The following is a 20138-nucleotide window of genomic DNA, read 5'->3' as shown; positions in this document are numbered from 1 at the left end:
TCGCCCGCTTTAACGCAATACCGCATTATGCATCTCTCACGCTTAAGATGCCCGGTCCACGAGGTATCATCTCATTAAAGGGAAAACATTGAGTGTTCCCCCCGCATGGAAGACAGTGCGGCTGCCTTGACAACCCCACAATAAAGCGGCTTCACCAGCCAAAGCACCTAAACAGGTCGTCAAGACCACGGACACGGCTAGATGAGTCCGGCATAAACATACAATTGATAAAGGCTTAATAGCCGTATACCCCTGTACTAGGGGCTCCGCGCATATAAAACAAGAGACAATAAAGCTCAATTTTACCCATTTCGATTTATACTTCGTTTATTTAGTATAACTCATGTTCAGCACGATCTTTCCTAAACTAAGTTCCTCTCTTTTACAGATGAACACCGTGCTACGCCCGTCCAGGATACGGCACAACGGAGACACAGGCGCAGACGTGCAGCAGGGACCCGTTCCAAGGATTCTTTTCAGATTAAGACCCTGCGTAAACCTTTTTTACTGTCTCTTGTTGATACACATCCCTTGGTTTCTTGGTATAACCAAGGAGGAGGCTGGCGTTTTGGCATGTGGCCACGTCAGAGTTTTGCGCGTACCTGGACACTAGGGTCTTATTACTAAGGGTGTTATCCCGCCCGCCCTCATAAAGACCGAATACCTTAGGGAGTGTTCGGCGTCGCGAGTTTGGCCTTATATGCATTAGCTCCGAATCATGTCTTTGGTCAAATGTTGGGTTTGCCCGGCTCCTGCGTTTTGCTACCTTACGTTCCGCTCTATCGGCTAAGGCGGCACCAGGAGAACTACTGCGATTGTGCCCCTGTTCGGCCAGGCGAGCACCTCAGTAGAGAAAGCCAAAAACTGACTGTCATGATATAGCGTGAGACTGGTCAACCACTCGATGACTTACCAGAATCTTTAGGATTCCTCCGCATTAACGAAGGGCCGCTTCCCGGCCAGGCACATACGCGCCCCGAGTTCGGGCGAGCGCAGACGCCACCAGGGGCTATATAAGTAGCCTCACTGTCAAACTCCTATGGCTAAGTGAAAGTGATAAAGCATCATAGTCCGATTGCCTAGTTCGCTGCGCTATCACCTCCTTTGTAGGACCAAGACGTTGGATCAAGTGTGAAAATGCGCCTTCTGCGAACACCCCCGCATTATGTGCGTGGGGGCTAAAGCTGACGACTGCCATCTTTCAGATTATATATACATATATGTTAAACGGCCGCACAGGAGGTATTATAATACTTGCAGGCACAAGTATAAAAAGCTTCTCAATTTATCAAAATATTGTTTTACAATAATATATGCTATTCGAATATAGTATCCTTCGAGCACTGCGTCTCTATTAAACGAGCACCTTGCAGAACTTCCTGAAAATAGTGCTCGGCAGGTACTCGGCTTCCATCCGAGTCTGGGGATGCAACAACGGTGGCCTCCATTTCCGCCCAGTATGTCTTCACACGGGCAAGAGCCATCCGCGCACCCTCTATGCACGCTGACCTCTTCATCGCATCGATATGCGGTGCCGCACCAAGGAACTGCTGCACTAAGTTGAAATAACTTTTCGGCTCCGGCCTCTCTGGCCACAAATGACTCATGACATACTTCAACCTATTTAGCTCGGCCCATTCAGCCAAACGATCGGCTAATGACAGTGGACGCTCCGGATTGTGGAACTGCGACCAAAAGAGCTTTTCCACTTCGCGATCTTCTTGATCTCAGAAGTGTTCGGCCGCATCTGCGGCACTCGCTGCCAAATCCAGATAGGTGTCTGCCGTACTCCACATCCGGTCTAACGGAGCATGTTTAGGACCACAGAACTTCCTCCGCAGCATAAAGGGCTTTCCAGCCGCGATCTCTCCAGCCTGACGCAGCTCCTCCTTCATAGCTCTCATTGCAGAGCGAGCATCCTTGGCATCAGAAACGACCTTCTCCAGGTCCGTCTGTTCCGCCCAATCTTCTTTTTCAAGAAGATTGCAACGGTCAGCAGCGTTCTTCAGCTTCACGGCCATCTCGGCCATTTCCTTCTTGCTTCGGCAGTGAGCAGCCTGTTCGGCTTTCAGCTCTTCAATTGCCTTTCCGGTAGCCGCATCACTTTTCCTGGCTTGCTCCTTGGCTCGGGCAAGTTCCGCCCGAAGATTCTCCATGGCAGCAGCACCATCTGCATCAAGCGCACACATTGTAAGATACTGGCATAAAGCTCCTCTTACCAGGTGCCGCCGGAGGAATTACATACCTTGTGCCTCGTCAAGCCGCTTGTTGACAAGCGCGATGTCGGCATCGGCCACATCAAGTTCCCGCTTTAGCTCGGCAAATTCATCAGTCTGGCTTGCCACCGGACACTTCGCCACCTACGTATGAAGGCGGCATATTAGACCTGGGATTATGATCCTCTGTGCGTCGTCACTTTTGACAACGCACAGAGTCTCAGGGGCTACTATCTACACAGGGCGCATCTTATTTATGCGCAACTGTCCAAAAAGGGTACATTATTTAGCGTACCTCAAAACCTGTCAGCAAACTCCTGACGGCCTCGTGCAATCCGCTCTCCGCGGATGAAATCCTCTCAATCACCGATCACCGTACCCATCAATGCACGGTGCTCCTCTGAGATAGATGCTCGCCCTAGCAGATCCTTCAGCTCCTCCGATCGCGCACCAGACGGCGCCGGACTCGTCCGATGGCCCTTTTCGAAGGCCGGACATGGAGGGCTTTGGGGGCCATATGACTACCTTCCGGCCCTGCCGGATTCGAAGAAACCCTCCGCGATGATACCTCAGGGTCGCCCGCCTCGCAAGGCAGTATGGCAGGGGGAGGCGTTCCGCTCTCCATCATCTCCGGAAGAAGATCCCCCGAAGACGAGCTCTGCTGAGAAGGGCTAAGGTCCGAGCTACAATAGCCGGACACTACCTTTGTGTTCAAAATCTTCTATGAAGTACTTGGAGGAGGAACCCGCCTTGCAATGCCGAAGACAATCTGCGCGCCAGACTCGTCGTCATTGAAGCCTGGTTCAGGGGCTACTGAGGGAGTCCTGGATTAGGGGGTGTCCGGATAGCCGGACTATACCTTCGGCCGGACTCCTGGACTATGAAGATACAAGATTGAAGACTTCGTCCCGTGTCCGGAAGGGACTTTCCTTGGCGTGGAAGGCAAGCTTGGCGATACGGATATGTAGATCTCCTACCATTGTAACTGACTCTGTGTAACCCTAGCCCTCTCCGGTGTCTATATAAACCGGAGGGTTTTAGTCCGTAGGACGAACAATAATCATACCATAGGCTAGCTTCTAGGGTTTAGCCTCTCTGATCTCGCGGTAGATCTACTCTTGTACTACCCATATCATCAATATTAATCAAGCAGGACGTAGGGTTTTACCTCCATCAAGAGGGCCCGAACCTGGGTAAAACATTGTGTCCCCTGCCTCCTGTTACCATCCGCCTAGACGCACAGTTCGGGACCCCCTACCCAAGATCCGCCGGTTTTGACACCGACAATATACCACAAATTTCAGGAATAATTTATACAAGCTCGAAGGTAGAGCATGCTTGAGAAAGCAGAGGATATAATTTACCAAAGGCATTATGTATCCGGGGAAGAACTCACAAGGTGATTGAATAGGAAGGACACTGTCGGATGATATTTCAACAAAGGATCCGACGGTCCATAGCGAAGCTGATGTGAGTATCGGCACACAATCAGAGGAAGAAACAATGCGAAGGCACTAGATTATAGAAGCAACTAGCTAATTCAAAGCTCACATGTAAAGGAATTATGATTTCCAAATCAAGGGATCAGAAGCAAACGCTCTGATTAAGGATGGATAGGTTGAGTAAGCTTAGGGGTAAAATCGACAACAATTTGATTGGTCGAGATTCAGCTCATGTTTAAAATGACGTCAGAGCCGAAAGAATGAATTCTAGGATCTGATTGAGGATTGCGAGCATTCACAACATTTTGAATCAACGGACTCAAAATGATAATGACAAGGGATGCCAATATGATTACGAGACTTATGGGATTAACCATAATGCCAGCAAGCAAGAATTTCAAGAGCAATACGGTCCTGAGGATTTTCGGAAGATCGAATGGTATTTCGAAGATTGGTGACATACATGAATCAACTGGGGAGGAGTGGATACTTGGTAAGGGTGAGAAATTATCCGTAGGGATATTCATGTGGCAAGAACTGCAAGGCAGTAGACACAAAGTATTCTCGGAACATTAGAGAGAATTTCGGGGTATCTTGTAATAACAAGATCAACTGGGAATAAAAGTAAGAACGACAGGTGTAAGTATTTATCCATAGGGATGTTTCAGTGGTAGGGAATTGCAAAAGCGACAGGCACAAGGTCTCCAGAGAATATCGGAGAGTATCTTCGAATTCTTCTGGTTCACAGAGCAATCATCTGGAGTGAGGGGTTCTCCGGGAGGAAGTAGTAACGAGATCCTAAAGTTAGATTTTAGTAAATTCAGTAAACCCGAATAGAAGAGAGATCAGAGTCCCGGAGTAAAGGTCAAGGAGTAAAAGATCCTAATACCACCCAGATGGCGACGTCGGCCCGTAAGGCACACAGCCATGTTAGTAAAAAGTTTTGCAATGCCTAGACTCGACTTCGGTCAAGGAGTGTGGAAGGGGGATTCCTACAGGCAGTCAGCTCTGATACCAACTTGTGACGCCCCGATTCAATCGTACACTAATCATACACGCAAACGTGTACGATCAAGATCAGGGACTCACGGGAAGATATCACAACACAACTCTACAAATAAAATAAGTCATACAAGCATCATATTACAAGTCAGGGGCCTCGAAGGCTCGAATACAAGAGCTCGATCATAGACGAGTCAGCGGAAGCAACAATATCTGAGTACAGACATAAGTTAAACAAGTTTGCCTTAAGAAGGCTAGCACAAACTAGGATACAGATCGAAAGAGGCGCAGGCCTCCTGCCTGGGATCCTCCTAAACTACTCCTGGTCGTCGTCAGTGGGCTGCACGTAGTAGTAGGCACCTACAGTGTAGTAGTAGCCATCGCCAACGGTGGCGTCTGGATCCTGGGCTCCAACATCTGGTTGCGACAACCAGGTAGAATGGAAAGGGGAAAAGAGGGAGAAAAGCAACCGTGAGTACTCATCCAAAGTACTCGCAAGCAAGGATCTATACTACATATGCATGGGTATATGTGTAAAGGGCCATATCGGTGGACTGAACTGCAGAATGCCAGAATAAGAGGGGGATAGCTAATCCTGTCGAAGACTATGCTTCTGGCCACCTCCGTCTTGCAGCATGTAGAAGAGAGTAGACTGAAGTCCTCCAAGTAGCATCGCATAGCATAATCCTACCCGGCGATCCCCTCCTCGTCGCCCTGTTAGAGAGCGATCACCGGGTTATATCCGGCACTTGGAAGGGTTTGTTTTATTAAGTATCCGGTTCTAGTTGTCATAAGGTCAAGGTACAACTCCAAGTCGTCCTGTTACCGAAGATCACGGCTATTCGAATAGATAAACTTCCTTGCAGGGGTGCACCACATAACCCAACATGCTCGATCCCATTTGGCCGGACACACTTTCCTGGGTCATGCCTGGCCTCGGAAGATCAACACGTCGCAGCCCTACCTAGGCACAACAGAGAGGTCAGCACACCGGTCTAAATCCTATGGCGCAGGAGTCTGGGACCATCGCCCATTGCACACCTGCACGTTGCATGGGCGGCCGGAAGCAGAACTAGCCCCCTTAATACAAGAGCAGGCTTACGTTCCAATCCAGCGCGCACCGCTCAGTCGCTGACGTCATGAAGGCTTCGGCTGATACCACGACGTCGAGTGCCCATAACTGTCCCCGCGTAGATGGTTAGTGCGTATAGGCCAGTGGCCAGACTCAGATCAAATACCAAGATCTCGTTAAACGTGTTAAGTATCCGTGAACGCCGACCAGGGCCAGGCCCACCTCTCTCCTAGGTGGTCTCAACCTGCCCTGTCGCTCCGCCACAAAGTAACAATCGGGGGCCGTCGGGAACCCAGGCCCACCTCTACCGGGATGGAGCCACCTGCCCCTTCAGCCCCCAACTCCGAATAGTACCACAGGTAATGTAACAGTGTAAAGTATATAGTATATGCCTCTGATCACCTCCTGAAGTGATCACGGCCCAGTAGTATAACATGGCAGACGGACAAGAGTGTAGGGCCACTGATGGAACACTAGCATCCTATACTAAGCAGTAGGATAGCAGGTAAAGGTAACAACAGTAGTAGCAAGGACAGGCTATGCATCAGAATAGGATTAATGAAAAGTAGTAACATGCTACACTACTCTAATGCAAGCAGTAGAGAGAAGAGTAGGCGATATCTGGTGCTCAAAGGGGGGCTTGCCTGGTTGCTTTGGCAAGAAGAAGGGACGTCGGTGACGTAGTCGACCACAGGGGCATCAGCATCGTCACGGGGTCTACCGAAGCGAAGAGGGGGGAGAAACAGTAAATACATAGCAAGCAAGTGCATAACAGGACAACAGGCAGAGTTAGACGTGTTCTAACATGGTATGAGGTGATACCGGTGAAGGGGGGAAACATCCGGGAAAGTATTCCCGGTGTTTCGCGTTTTTGACAAATGAACCGGAAGGGGAAAGTTGCGTGTTCGATATGCTAGGGATGTGTGGCGGACGAACGGGCTGCGTATTCAGATTCGTATCGACGTTCTGAGAAACTTTCATGTACAAAGTTTTTTTTTCATCTGAGTTACGGATTATTTTATATGATTTTCCAAAGTTTTAAATGATTTTCAAATTTTCTAGATTTACTTGTAATTCGAAAATAAATGGGAAAATGCTAGGTGCACCCAGATCTGTGTACACAGAAGTGCACCATAGAATGACATGTGGGCCCACGGGGTCCCAGTTGACTAGTCAAACTTTGACTGGTCAACAAGGGGTGGGACCCCACCGTCATTGTTTAGTAGACTTAAGTTAACAGTTTGTTTTAGACTAATTAGGTTTTAGTTAATTAATTTAACTAATTAAATTACTAATCAACTAATTAATTAATTAAATATTTATTATTTATATCCTCTGTTTTTTTAACCTCTCTTTTTTTGGCAGGGCCCAGGTGGCAGTGGCCAACCGGCCTCCTGGCCGGGCACTATGCACGGGCGACCACGGACAGGCGCAGGGGGGGCAAGGGTCGGCCGGTAACGGGGCGGCTCCGGCGGAGGGCGGCGCCGGCGGAGGGCAGCGCCGGTGCCGGTGGGACGAGCGGGGCGGGCGCTGCAGGAAAAGGGCGCAGGCAGGGAGCAGCGGCGGTAGCAGTAGCGAGCAACGGCGGGCGGCAGCGCGTCTCAGGCGTGTCGGTGGAGCAGTGCGGCGTGAGGACGAGCATGCAGGGTGGCGGAGCGGGGCAGCACGGGCATGCGGCCAGTGCACCACGCCCAGGCGGACGCGGCCAGGGGATGGGTTGGGCGCGCGGGTACGGCAGTGTTGGAAATATGCCCTAGAGGCAATAATAAATTAGTTATTATTATATTTCCTTGTTCATGATAATCGTTTGTTATCCATGCTAGAATTGTATTGATAGGAAACTCAGATACATGTGTGGATACATAGACAACACCATGTCCCTAGTGAGCCTCTAGTTGACTAGCTCGTTGATCAATAGATGGTTACGGTTTCCTGACCATGGACATTGGATGTCGTTGATAACGGGATCACATCATTAGGAGAATGATGTGATGGACAAGACCCAATCCTAAGCCTAGCACAAGATCATGTAGTTCGTATGCTAAAGCTTTTCTAATGTCAAGTATCATTTCCTTAGACCATGAGATTGTGCAGTTCCCGGATACCGTAGGAATGCTTTGGGTGTACCAAACGTCACAACATAACTGGGTGACTATAAAGGTGCACTACGGGTATCTCCGAAAGTGTCTGTTGGGTTGGCACGAATCGAGACTGGGATTTGTCACTCCGTGTGACGGAGAGGTATCTCTGGGCCCACTCGGTAGGACGTCATCATAATGTGCACAATGTGATCAAGGAGTTGATCACGGGATGATGTGTTACGGAACGAGTAAAGAGACTTGCCGGTAACGAGATTGAACAAGGTATCGGGATACCGACGATCGAATCTCAGGCAAGTATCGTACCGCTAGACAAAGGGAATTGAATACGGGATTGATTAAGTCCTTGACATCGTGGTTCATCCGATGAGATCATCGTGGAACATGTGGGAGCCAACATGGGTATCCAGATCCCGCTGTTGGTTATTGACCGGAGAACGTCTCGGTCATGTCTGCATGTCTCCCGAACCCGTAGGGTCTACACACTTAAGGTTCGGTGACGCTAGGGTTATAGAGATATTAGTATGCGGTAACCAAAAATTTGTTCGGAGTCCCAGATGAGATCCCGGACGTCACGAGGAGTTCCGGAATGGTCCGGAGGTAAAGAATTATATATAGGAAGTGCTATTTCGGCCATCGGGACAAGTTTCGGGGTCATCGGTATTGTACCGGGACCACCGGAAGGGTCCCGGGGGTCCACCGGGTGGGGCCACCTGCCCCGGGGGGCCACATGGGCTGTAGGGGGTGTGCCTTGGCATATATGGGCCAAGGGCACCAGCCCCAAGAGGCCCATGCGCCAAGAGAGAAAAAAAAGGGGAGAGTCCTAAAGGGGGAAGGCACCTCCGAGGTGCCTTGGGGAGGATGGACTCCTCCCCACCCTTGGCCGCACCCTTCCTTGGAGGAAGGGGCAAGGGCTGCGCCTCCCCCTCTCCCTTGGCCCTATATATAGTGGGGAAAAAGGAGGAGCAAACCAATCTAAGGCCTGGCGCCTCCCTCTCCCTCCCGTGACACATCTCCCTCCTCCCGCAGCGCTTAGCGAAGCCCTGTTGGAATCCCGCTACTTCCACCACGCTGTCGTGCTGCTGGATCTCCATCAACCTCTCCCTCCTCCTTGCTGGATCAAGGCATGGGAGACGTCTCCGTTCCGTACGTGTGTTGAACGCGGAGGTGCCGTCCGTTCGGCGCTAGGATCATCGGTGATTTGAATCACGACGAGTACGACTCCATCAACCCCGTTCTCTTGAACGCTTCCGCGCGCGATCTACAAGGGTATGTAGATCCACTCCTCCCTCGTTGCTAGATGACTCCATAGATTGATCTTCGTGACACGTAGGAAAATTTTGAATTTATGCTACGTTCCCCAACAGTGGCATCATGAGCTAGGTCTATGCGTAGTTACTATGCACGAGCAGAACACAAAGTAGTTGTGGGCGTTGATTTTGTTCAATATGCTTGCCGTTACTAGTCTTATCTTGATTCGGCGGCATCGTGGGATGAAGCGGCCCGGACCAACCTTACACGTACTCTTACGTGAGACCGGTTCCACCGACAAACATGCACTAGTTGCATAAGGTGGCTGGCGGGTGTCTGTCTCTCCTACTTTAGTCGGATCGGATTCGATGAAAAGGGTCCTTATGAAGGGTAAATAGCAATTGGCATATCACGTTGTGGTCTTTGCGTAGGTAAGAAACGTTCTTGCTAGAAACCCATAGCAGCCACGTAAAACATGCAAACAACAATTAGAGGACGTCTAACTTGTTTTTGCAGGGTATGCTATGTGATGTGATATGGCCAAAAGGATGTGATGAATGATATATGTGATGTATGAGATTGATCATGTTCTTGTAATAGGAATCACGACTTGCATGTCGATGAGTATGACAACCGGCAGGAGCCATAGGAGTTGTCTTAATTTATTCATGACCTGCGTGTCAACATAAACGTCATATAATTACTTTACTTTATTGCTAACCGTTAGCTGTAGTAGTAGAAGTAATAGATGATGTGACAACTTCATGGAGACACGATGATGGAGATCATGATGATGGAGATCATGGTGTCATGCCGGTGACGATGATGATCATGGAGCCCCGAAGATGGAGATCAAAAGGAGCAATATGATATTGGCCATATCATGTCACTATTTGATTGCATGTGATGTTTATCATGTTTATACATCTTATTTGCTTAGAACGACGGTAGTAAATAAGATGATCCCTTACAACAATTTCAAGAAGTGTTCTCCCCTAACTGTGCACCGTTGCGACAGTTCGTGTTTCGAAGCACCACGTGATGATCGGGTGTTAGATTCTAACGTTCAAATACAATGGGTGTTGACGAGCCTAGCATGTACAGACATGGCCTCGGAACACATGCAAAACACTTAGGGTTAACTTGACGAGCCTAGCATGTACAGACATGGCCTCGGAACACAGAAGACCGAAAGGTCGAGCATGAGTCGTATGGTAGATACGATCAACATGAAGATGTTCACCGACGTTGGCTAGTCCGTCTCACGTGATGATCGGACACGGCCTAGTTGACTCGGATCATGTAATCACTTAGATGACTAGAGGGATGTCTATCTGAGTGGGAGTTCATAAGATGAACTTAATTATCCTGAACATAGTCAAAAGATCTTTGCAAATTATGTCGTAGCTCGCGCTTCAGTTCTACTGTTTAGATATGTTCCTAGAGAAAAATTAGTTGGAAGTTGATGGTAGCAATTATGCGGACTAGGTCCGTAAACTGAGGATTGTCCTCATTGCTTCTTAGAAGGCTTATGTCCTTAATGCACCGCTCAGTGTGCTAAACCTCGAACGTTGTCTGTGGATGTTGTGAACATCTGACATACACGTTTTGATAACTACGTGATAGTTCAGTTAAACGGTTTAGAGTTGAGGCACCGAAGACGTTTTTGAAACGTCGCGAAACATATAAGATGTTTTGAGGGCTGAAATTGGGATTTCAGGCTCGTGCCCACGTCAAGAGGTATAAGACCTCCGACGATTTTCTTAGCCTGCAAACTAAGGGAGAAAAGCTCAATTGTTGAGCTTGTGCTCAGATTGTCTGAGTACAACAATCATTTGAATCAAGTGGGAGTTAATCTTCCAGATGAGATAGTGATGTTTCTCCGAAGTCATTACCACCAAGCTGCTAGAGCTTCGTGATGAACTATAATATATCAGGGACATATATGATGATCCTTGAGATATTCGCGATGTTTGACACCATGAAAGTAGAAATCAAGAAGGAGCATCAATTGTTGATGGTTGGAGAAACCACTAGTTTCAAGAAGGGCAAGGGAACGAAGGGATACTTCATAAAACGGCAATTCAGCTGCTGCTCTAGTGAAGAAACCCAAGGTTGAACCCTAACCTGAGACTAAGTGCTTCTGTAATAAGGGGAACGGCCACTGGAGCAGAATTACCCTAGATACTTGGTAGATGAGAAGGCTGGCAAGGTCGATGGAAGTATATTGGATATACATTGTGTTGATGTGTACTTTACTAGTACTCCTAGTAGCACCAGGGTATTAGATACCGGTTCGGTTGCTAAGTGTTAGTAACTCGAAATAAAAGCTACGGAATAAACGGAGACTAGCTAAAGGTGAGCTGACGATATGTGTTGGAAGTGTTTCCAATGTTGATATGATCAAGCATCGCACGCTCCCTCTACCATCGAGTTTGGTGTTTGCGTTGAGCATAGACATGATTGGATTATGTCTATCGCAATACGGTTATTCATTTAAGGAGAATAATGGTTACTCTGTTTATTTGAATAATACCTTCAATGGTCTTACACCTAAAATGAATGGTTTATTGAATCTCGATCGTAGTGATACACATGTTCATGCCAAAAGATAGTAATGATAGTACCACCTACTTGTGGCACTGCCATGTAAGTCATATCGGTATAAAACGCATGAAGAAGCTCCATGTTGATGGATCTTTGAGCTCACTCGTTTTTGAAAAGTTTGAGACATGCGAACCATGTTTGTTGGTAGATATGCATGAAGAAACTCTATACAGATGGATCGTTTTGTACTCGCTTGATTTTGAATCACTTGAGACATGCAAATCATACCACACGGACAAGATGACTGAAAGCCTCGTTTTCAGTAAAATGGAACAAGAAAGCAACTTGTTGGAAGTAGTACATTTTGATGTGTGCAATCCAATGAGTGCTGAGGCATGTAGTGGATATCGTTATGTTCTTACTTCACAGATGATTTGAGTAGATGTAGAGTATATTTACTTGATGAATCATGAGCCTGAATTATTGAAAGGTTCAGGTAATTTCAGGGTGAAGTTGAAAGATCGTCGTGACAAGAGGATAAAAAAATCTATGATATGATCATAGAGATGAATATCTGAATTGCGAGTTTGGCACAGAATTAAGACATTGTTTCACAACTGATACAGCCTGGAACACCATAGTGTGATGGTGTGTCCGAACATCATAACTGCACCCTATTGGATATGATGCATACCATGATGTCTCTTATCGAATTACCACAATAGTTTATGGGTTAAGCATTAGAGACAACCGCATTCACTTTAAATAGGGCACTGCGTAATTCCGTTGAGACGACACCGTATGAACTATGGTTTAGAGAAACCTAAGCTGTCATTTCTTAAAAGTTTGGGGCTGTGACGCTTATGTGAAAAAAGTTTCAGGCTGATAAGCTCGAACCCAAAGCGGATAAATGCATCTTCATAGGACACCCAAAACAGTTGGGTATACCTCCTGTCTCAGATCCGAAAGCAATAAGGGATTGTTTCTAGAATCGGGTCCTTTCTCGAGGAAAAGTTTCTCTCGAAAGAATTGAGTGGGAGGATGGTGGAGACTTGATGAGGTTATTGAACCGTCACTTCAACTAGTGTATAGCAGGGCACAAAGAGTTGTTCCTGTGGCACCTACACCAATTGAAGTGGAAGCTTATGATAGTGATCATGAAACTTCAGATCAAGTCACTACCAAACCTCATGGGATGACAAGGATGCGTACTACTTCAGAGTGGTACGTAATCCTGTCTTGGAAGTCATGTTGCTAGACAACAATGAACCTACGAGCTATGGAGAAGCGATGGTGGGCCCGGATTCCGATGAATGGCTCGAGGCCATAAAATCCGAGAGAGGATCCATGTATGAAAACAAAGTGTAGACTTTGGAAGAACTACTTGATGGTCGTAAGGCTGTTGAGTACAGATGGATTTTAAAAGGAAGACGGACAATGATGGTAAATGTCACCATTAAGAAAGCTCGACTTGTCATTAAGAAGTTTCCCGACAAGTTCAAGGAGTTGACTACGGTGAGACTTTCTCACTCGTAGCGATGCTAAGAGTCTGTTGGAATTATATTAGCGATTACTGCATCATTTATGAAATCTTGCAGATAGGATATCAAAACATTGTTTCCTCGACGATTTTTGAGGAAAGGTTGTATGTGATACAACCGGAAGGTTTTGTCAATCCTGAAATATGCTAATAAGTATGCAAAGCTCCAGCAATCCTTCTGAGGACTGGAGTAAGCATCTCGGAGTTGGAATGTATGCTTTGATGAGATGATCAAAGATTTTGGGTTTATACAAAGTTTATGAGAAACTTGTATTTCCAAAGAAGTGAGTGGGAGCACTATAGAATTTCTGATAAGTATATGTTGACATATTGTTGATCAGAAATGATGTAGAATTTCTGGAAAGCATATAGGGTTATTTGGAAAGTGTTTTCAATGGAAAGCCTGGATTAAGCTACTTGAACATTGAGCATCAAGATCTATAAGGATAGATCAAAACGCTTAAAAGTACTTTCAAATGAGCACATACCTTGACATGATCTTGAAGGTGTTCAAGATGGATCAGTCAAAGAAGGAGTTCTTGCCTGAGTTCTAAGGTATGAAGTTAAGACTTAAAGCTTGACCACGGCAGAATAGAGAGAAAGGACGAAGGTCGTCTCCTATGCTTAAGACGTAGGCTCTACAGTATGCTATGCTGTGTACCGCACCTGAAGTGTGCCTTGCCATGAGTCAGTCAAGGGGTACAAGAGTGATCCAAGAATGGATCACAGGACAGCGGTCAAAGTTATCCTTAGTAACTAGTGGACTAAGGAATTTTCTCGATTATGGAGGTGGAAAAAGAGTTCGTCGTAAAGGGTTACGTCGATGCAAGCTTAACACCTATCCGGATAGCTCTGAGTAAAGATACCGGATATGTATAATGGAGCAACAATTTAGAATAGCTCCAAGTAGAACAGTTATTTGGAATAGCTCCAAATAGAACGTGGTAGCTACATCTAGGAGATGACATAGAGATTTGTAAAGCACACACGGATCTGAAAGGTTCAGACCCGTTGACTAAAACCTCTCTCACAAGCAACATGATCAAACCCAGAACTCTTTGGGTGTTAGTCACATGGCGATGTGACCTTGAGTGTTAATCACATATCGATGTGAACTAGATTATTGACTCTAGTGCAAGTGGGAGACTGTTGGAAATATGCCCTAGAGGCAATAATAAATTAGTTATGATTATATTTCCTTGTTCATGATAATCGTTTGTTATCCATGCTAGAATTGTATTGATAGGAAACTCAGATACATGTGTGGATACATAGACAACACCATGTCCCTAGTGAGCCTCTAGTTGACTAGCTCGTTGATCAATAGATGGTTACGGTTTCCTGACCATGGACATTGGATGTCGTTGATAACGGGATCACATCATTAGGAGAATGATGTGATGGACAAGACCCAATCCTAAGCCTAGCACAAGATCATGTAGTTCGTATGCTAAAGCTTTTCTAATGTCAAGTATCATTTCCTTAGACCATGAGATTGTGCAGCTCCCGGATACCGTAGGAATGCTTTGGGTGTACCAAACGTCACAACATAACTGGGTGACTATAAAGGTGCACTACGGGTATCTCCGAAAGTGTCTGTTGGGTTGGCACGAATCGAGACTGGGATTTGTCACTCCGTGTGACGGAGAGGTATCTCTGGGCCCACTCGGTAGGACGTCATCATAATGTGCACAATGTGATCAAGGAGTTGATCACGGGATGATGTGTTACGGAACGAGTAAAGAGACTTGCCGGTAACGAGATTGAACAAGGTATCGGGATACCGACGATCGAATCTCAGGCAAGTATCGTACCGCTAGACAAAGGGAATTGAATACGGGATTGATTAAGTCCTTGACATCGTGGTTCATCCGATGAGATCATCGTGGAACATGTGGGAGCCAACATGGGTATCCAGATCCCGCTGTTGGTTATTGACCGGAGAACGTCTCGGTCATGTCTGCATGTCTCCCGAACCCGTAGGGTCTACACACTTAAGGTTCGGTGACGCTAGGGTTATAGAGATATTAGTATGCGGTAACCCAAAAGTTGTTCAGAGTCCCGGATGAGATCCCGGACATCACGAGGAGTTCCGGAATGGTCCGGAGGTAAAGAATTATATATAGGAAGTGCTATTTCGGCCATCGGGACAAGTTTCGGGGTCATCGGTATTGTACCGGGACCACCGGAAGGGTCCCGGGGGTCCACCGGGTGGGGCCACCTGCCCCGGGGGGCCACATGGGCTGTAGGGGGTGTGCCTTGGCATATATGGGCCAAGGGCACTAGCCCCAAGAGGCCCATGCGCCAAGAGAGAAAAAAAGGGGAGAGTCCTAAAGGGGGAAGGCACCTCCGAGGTGCCTTGGGGAGGATGGACTCCTCCCCACCCTTGGCCGCACCCTTCCTTGGAGGAAGGGGCAAGGGCTGCGCCTCCCCCTCTCCCTTGGCCCTATATATAGTGGGGAAAAAGGAGGAGCAAACCAATCTAAGGCCTGGCGCCTCCCTCTCCCTCCCGTGACACATCTCCCTCCTCCCGCAGCGCTTAGCGAAGCCCTGTTGGAATCCTGCTACTTCCACCACGCCGCCGTGCTGCTGGATCTCCATCAACCTCTCCCTCCTCCTTGCTGGATCAAGGCATGGGAGACGTCTCCGTTCCGTACGTGTGTTGAACGCGGAGGTGCCGTCCGTTCGGCGCTAGGATCATCGGTGATTTGAATCACGACGAGTACGACTCCATCAACCCCGTTCTCTTGAACGCTTCCGCGCGCGATCTACAAGGGTATGTAGATCCACTCCTCCCTCGTTGCTAGATGACTCCATAGATTGATCTTGGTGACACGTAGGAAAATTTTGAATTTATGCTACGTTCCCCAACAGGCAGGGGGAACCCAGGTCGCGGGCTGGGCGCGGTGAGCGCGTCCAGAGGCAAGCGGGCACGCGGAGCTCCAGGGCAGCACGGCAGGCGCGGGGCGGAGGCCGGCGCGGGCGCAGCCTGGTCGTGCACGGAGCAGGGCACCGGGCGCAGCAACGGGAGGACGCGAACGGCGATTACGGCGACGAGGTTGAGAGGGGGTCGTCGGAGAGGCTCATAGCGGAGCTCGTGGAGGTCTCGGTGAAGCCGGGGGAGGTCGAGGCCGTCCACTGAGGCAGGGGCGCGGCGCGAGGTTGGAGGAGCCGACGGGGAGGGGGATCCGGCGGAGGGGCTCGGTACGGCGATGTTGGAGGAGCTGCAGGGCGGAGGCGGCGGCCATTGGGCGCGTGCGCGTCGAGAGGAGGGGATCGAACAGGGGCGCCCCTCCCCTCCACGTCTGTGTGCGTGTGTCGTGTGTGCGCGGGAGGCGGCGCTGGGAGGGTGACGAGGGGAAAGGGGAATCGTGGGGGGTACGGGTTAGGGTTCGGTGGGAGTGGGGATGGGCCGGCCTAGGTGGTGGCCTGGTGGGCCGAGGCCCATGGGAGAGGGGGTGGCCTATGCTTTTATTTTAGTTTTTTTGTTTTCCGTTTTACTTATTTTCTTCTCTATTTTATTTTATTGTTTAATTTTTTTGTTTTCTAAAATATACAATTGGCACCAAAAATAGTGTTGTAATTTAAACCTCTGTAATAACAAGTTTGACCACTAAAGAAAATAGTCTAGCATTTCATAATAATAAAAGGCATTTTTAATTAAACGTTTAAATCACTATCTTATTTAGTTTTGAACATGTAAACACATTATAAAAATGTGGTCTCTCCTTTAATATTTATTATGGATTATTTTCCCCCTCTAGAAGATTTTAGTTTTATTGTTTGAAAACTTTATTGTTCGACTTTATTTTAAATTTGAATTTTGGATCGGTTTTGAACTAACGTGAGATTAACCACATTAATCATGGTGACGTGGCATCATTAGTAGAGGTTACTGTAGCTTAACGATCCGGTCGTCACACCAATCCCCTAAACCCCAAAATTATTCTACATGAGTCCACTATACCTACCTATATACGGTATCTACCTGCCGTTCCAAGTAAATTTGTATGTGCCAAACTCTAAACCTTCAAATAAATATTCTGTTTTGTATGCTCGAATAGCTCATGTACCAACTAGGGTTGTCTGTATCTTCCATGTTAGGCGGGTTATTCTCAAGAGGAGTGGACTCCGCTCCTCACTCATGAGATAAATGGCTGGTCATCGGGATGCCCAGTCCCATGCTTTATGCAAACTAAATAAAAATAATTGCAAATAAAACTCCCCCTGGGACTCTTGTTAGTTGGAGGCACTCGTTGTTTCGAGCAAGCCATGGATTGATGCTTGTTGGTGGAAGGGGGAGTATAAACTTTACCATTCTGTTTGGGAACCGCCTATAATGTGTGTAGCATGGAAGATATTGCCATCTCTTGGTTGTTATGTTGACAATGAAAGTATACCGCTCAAAATATTATTCACCTCTATTTCAAAACCGAGCTCTGTCACCTCTACAAATCCCTGCTTCTCTCTGCGAAGGGCCTATCTATTTACTTTCATGTTGAGTCATCATCCTCTTATTAAAAAGTACCAGTTGGAGAGCACCGTTGTCATTTGCATTCATTATTGTTAGTTTACATTGAGTATGACCTGACTGGATCTCTTTTACCATGAATCGGTCCTTGGTCTTTAAAGGTGCTCTGCATTTATGTTTTGCGGTCTCAGAAAGGGCTAGCGAGATACCATCTTGTTATATCATATTATGATTGTTTTGAAAAAGTGTTGTCATCCGAGATTTATTATTATTGCTCGCTGGTTGATTATGCTATTGGTATGAGTAAACTTGAGACCTAAGCGTTATTGCGAATGTGGTTAGTTATAATCTTTGCTGAAAACTTGAATCCTGACTTTACATATTTACAACAACAAGAGCAAACAGAGTTTGTAAAAGTTTTTCTTTATCACTTTCAGTTTGTCAACTGAATTGCTTGAGGACAAGCAAAGGTTTAAGCTTAGGGGAGTTGATACATCTCCGTCGTATCTACTTTTCCAAACACTTTTGCCCTTGTTTTGGACTCTAACTTGCATGATTTGAATGGAACTAATCCGGACTGACGTTGTTTTCAGCAGAATTACCATGGTGTTATTTATGTGCAGAAACAAATGTTCTCGGAATGACCTAAAACTTCACGGAGCAACTTTTTGGAAAATATAAAAAATACCTGCAAAAGATGAAGGCCAGGGGGCCCACCACCTGTCCACGAGGGTGGGGGCGCGCCTGCCCCCCTAGGGCGCGCCCCCTACCTCGTGGGCCCCCTAGTGCCTCTCCGACTCCAACTCCAACTCCATATATTGTGTTTCGGGGAGAAAAAATCAGAGAGAAGAATTCATCACGTTTTACGATACGGAGCCGCCGCCAAGCCCTAAAACCTCTCGGGGGGCATATCTGAAATCCGTTCGGGGCTCCGCAGAGGGGAATCCGTCGCCATCGTCATCATCAACCATCCTCCATCACCAATTTCATGATGCTCACCGCCGTGCGTGAGTAATTCCATCGTAGGCTTGTTGGACGGTGATGGGTTGGATGGGATCTATCATGTAATCGAGTTAGTTTTGTTAGGGTTTGATCCCTAGTATCCACTATATTCTGAGATTGATGTTGCTATGACTTTGCTATGCTTAATGCTTGTCACTAGGGCCCGAGTGCCATGATTTCAGATCTGAACCTATTATGTTTTCATCAATATATGAGTGTTCTTGATCCTATCTTGCAAGTCTATAGTCACCTATTATGTGTTATGATCCGCTAACCCCGAAGTGACAATAATCGGGATACTTACCGGTGATGACCATAGTTTGAGGAGTTCATGTATTCACTATGTGCTAATGCTTTGTTCCGGTACTCTATTAAACGGAGGCCTTAATATCCCTTAGTTTCCATTAGGACCCCGCTGCCACGGGAGGGTAGGACAAAAGATGTCATGCAAGTTCTTTTCCATAAGCACGTATGACTATATTCGGAATACATGCCTACATTATATCAATGAACTGGAGCTAGTTCTGTGTCACCCTAGGTTATGACTATTACATGATGAACCGCATCCGGCATAATTCTCCATCACCGATCCATTGCCTACGAGCTTTCCATATATTGTTCTTCGCTTATTTACTTTCCCATTGCTATTGCTATCATCACTACAAAAAACCAAAAACATTACTTTTGCTACTGTTACCTTTTGCTACCGTTACCACTACTATCATATTACTTTGCTACTAAACACTTTGCTGCAGATACTAATTTTCCAGGTGTGGTTGAATTGACAACTCAGCTGCTAATACTTGAGAGTATTCTTTGGCCCCCCTTGTGTCGAATCAATAAATTTGGGTTGAATACTCTACCCTCGAAAACTGTTGCAATCCCCTATACTTGTGGGTTATCATAGAGCACCTTTATAATCACCCAGTTACGTTGTGGCGTTTGGTAGCACACAAAGCGTTCCTCCAGTAAACAGGAGTTGCACAATCTCATAGTCATAGGAACATGTATAAGTCATGAAGAAAGCAATAGCAACATACTAAACGATCAAGTGCTAAGCTAACGGAATGGGTCAAGTCAATCACATCATTCTCTAATGATGTGATCCCGTTAATCAAATGACAACTCATGTCTATGGCTAGGAAACTTAACCATCTTTGCTTCAACAAGCTTGTCAAGTAGAGGCATACTAGTGACATTCTGTTTGTCTATGTATTCACACATGTATCAAGTTTCCGGTTAATACAATTCTAGCATGAATAATAAACATTTATCATTAAATAAGGAAATAAATAATAACTTTATTATTGCCTCTAGGGCATATTTCCTTCACTCGAAGCCATTCTGCTTCGACGCATGATGTGTCTAATGTTGTGAGTTCTGCTTCCATAGTCGATCTGGTTAAGATCGTCTGCTTGCAAGACTTTCAGGAAACAGCACCACCACCAAGTGTAAAGATATATCCACTTGTGGCTTTCATCTCATCAGCATCAGAT

Source organism: Triticum urartu, chromosome 1A (assembly GCF_056163025.1).
Source record: "Triticum urartu cultivar PI428250 chromosome 1A, HENAU_Tu73, whole genome shotgun sequence".
Lineage (NCBI taxonomy): Eukaryota > Viridiplantae > Streptophyta > Magnoliopsida > Poales > Poaceae > Triticum > Triticum urartu.
Note: the sequence above shows the minus strand (reverse complement) of the source record.